At 46.2% G+C, this 2384-nt stretch overlaps 1 pseudogene; it reads left to right on the top strand.

Annotated features, from left to right (window-relative positions):
• Positions 1-368: 368 nt before the first annotated feature.
• Positions 369-1453, top strand: LOC114615730 (annotated as a pseudogene).
• Positions 1454-2384: the final 931 nt, after the last annotated feature.

The following is a 2384-nucleotide window of genomic DNA, read 5'->3' as shown; positions in this document are numbered from 1 at the left end:
TAACAGTCCATGGTTTGATTGCCTCTTAAGTTTGGGCATTTGAAACCGTGAGATTCTTGTAAAATGGAAAGCTACATTCTATTTACACAAATAGCTTTGTTTCTGGCAAGTGGGGTCAACTAGCTAGTGGCTGCCTTCAAGGAGTTTAAGAACTTTAAAATTATGTCCATCACTTGGTTCTTTGGGTTACTTAGGACAATTTTCCCACTCATAGGAGGAAATTTCTTTTGTACCGGATACAGAGCCATCCACGGGATATATTAGTCTTGATTGTATATTGATCTAGTCCTGGGTCAAATTAATCTGAACTGAATCATTAAATCCTGAAACACAAGACTAAAGACCTTTTCTATATCCCTGTGTTGTAGGCTCTGGCCAATGTCAACATCGGGAGCCTCATCTGCAATGTAGGGGCTGGTGGGCCCGCTCCAGCAGCTGGAGCTGCACCTGCTGGTGGTCCTGCTCCATCCACCGCTACTGCCCCCGCTGAGGAGAAGAAAGTGGAAGCAAAGAAGGAAGAGTCTGAGGAATCGGAAGATGACATGGGCTTTGGTCTTTTTGACTAAACTGCTTTTGTTGACATGTCCAATAAAGAGCTGAACCTGTAGGTGGGCTGGTCTCACTTGTATGCCGCAAAGCTTCAGAGATGTTATATATTTGGATCCCAAATATGTCAGGGAAGGAGGGACTTGAGATCAAAGCCATCGTGGCTTACTTGGATGGAAAATAAGGCCTGGGTCAGTTCCCTAAAAACTGGGGCATCTGGGTAGAGTGAATGGGTGGGTTTATCTCCAGAAAGTTAGGTTCAGAGCACCTGTTTAGTGCCAGCCATTTGAAAATTTAAGCCCTGGAAGTGCTTAACTCTTAACTGTCCAAGACAGCAAAAATAAGTGGGTCTCCCAACAGTCATGTGTCAGAAGCTGTGAGCAACCTGGCGTCCAGGATTACATAGGATGGGACAACAGCATCTAGAAGGGCAGGGAAACCTACTTGTCCCCTGTTGTACTTTTGTAAAACAGCTGAAAGGATTAAGGCATGCAGCCAGGCTTGGTGTGTAACTACAACTTCACAGAGCCTCAATCCTTAGGATCAAAGCCTGAGGCTGACTTTCTGGCAGCTCTAGGTAAGATGCCAGGTTACCCATTGCCTCCCTCTTAGTGAAGAGGCAGGGAGTGGGTTCGGGGCTAGCCTGAACTACAAAGATACATAAGTTTTATATGTGTGGTTTTAGTTGTATCAAAGTTAACTGATGTGTGACAATTGTGACCTTGGGCTTAAGATCCTTGAACACACGCAGGATAATGAACACAGCATGGCAGGATGTAGGTTGTTAGTTTGGCTCAAGAGTTTTGGGTCTCCAGGGTCTGCCCAATTTTATGTGCTGTGACTACGCTTCTGACTTGTGTGGTTATATTGCCCAGTTAAATAAATGAATGCCTTGTTCTGATCCTTAGAACTTGTTAACCTCCCTATTGATGGGACATTGACTTCCCAAGGTAACCTTTTGTGGAGTTGGGTGGGTGAGGAAGGGTGTATCCTTGGTTAGCCTGGAATTTCCTGTGTAGACCTGGCTGACCTCGGGAATCACCTGCCTTTGCAATTTAATGGGGGCATGGAGACCCTGATTAATTCTTAATTCTTTATTGCACTATAACCCTTGTTTGAGAGTGGAGATAGGATTGGGAATTCTAGGCTATCTGACCTGGGTTATAACACTAGATCTGGTGAGATAGATCAGAGAGTGAAGGTACCCTGGCAAGCCTGGTTCAGTCCCTGTGTTAGAGTACTGAATTCAAAGCTGTCTCCTGACCACAAATGTGCTGTGGCATGTGCATTTATACACTTTACACCAAAAATAGGTGCTGTAAAGTATCGTGGCCACCTGTCCAGTACCAGATGTGGATTTCCCCAGCAGTGTGCTGCTGCTTGGCAGTAGAGGGGCCTCCTGAGCTGAGAGATGCTTAACTGTCTAGTGGTGACAAGGGCTACTAGGCATTAGGGAAGCAGGGCCTGAATCTTCCTGTTGAGTGACCACCTCCTGATTAAAAGAATGGGTGGGACTCCATGGTCAGCAGAGTGTAGTCAAGTCAGGAGGCAGGACTCAGCTTGGCTTTTCCCCACTGCTAGCTTAAAGGCTCCTGTTGGGAGGCACCGCTTGCCATCAAGGTGGGAACTGAAGAGTAACGAGAGATCTGGAAATCGGGCACCACCGATGTGGGCACTCAGGATTTGTGATGCTGTCAGGCCCAAAGCTGAAAATTCAGGAGTGTGAGGCTTCACACATGACACCCTACTGTTGAGTTTGAGAGTAAAAACTAAACCACTTCCCAAACTAGTAGGCCCACCTCAGGCTGGATTAACTTTACTGCTCTAAATCCCCCATT

The sequence above is a fragment of the Grammomys surdaster genome, unplaced genomic scaffold, assembly GCF_004785775.1.
Source record: "Grammomys surdaster isolate TR1022 unplaced genomic scaffold, NIH_TR_1.0 137524, whole genome shotgun sequence".
Lineage (NCBI taxonomy): Eukaryota > Metazoa > Chordata > Mammalia > Rodentia > Muridae > Grammomys > Grammomys surdaster.
The sequence above is the reverse complement of the archived record's forward strand: the minus strand, read 5'-3'. Positions and strand labels throughout refer to the sequence as shown.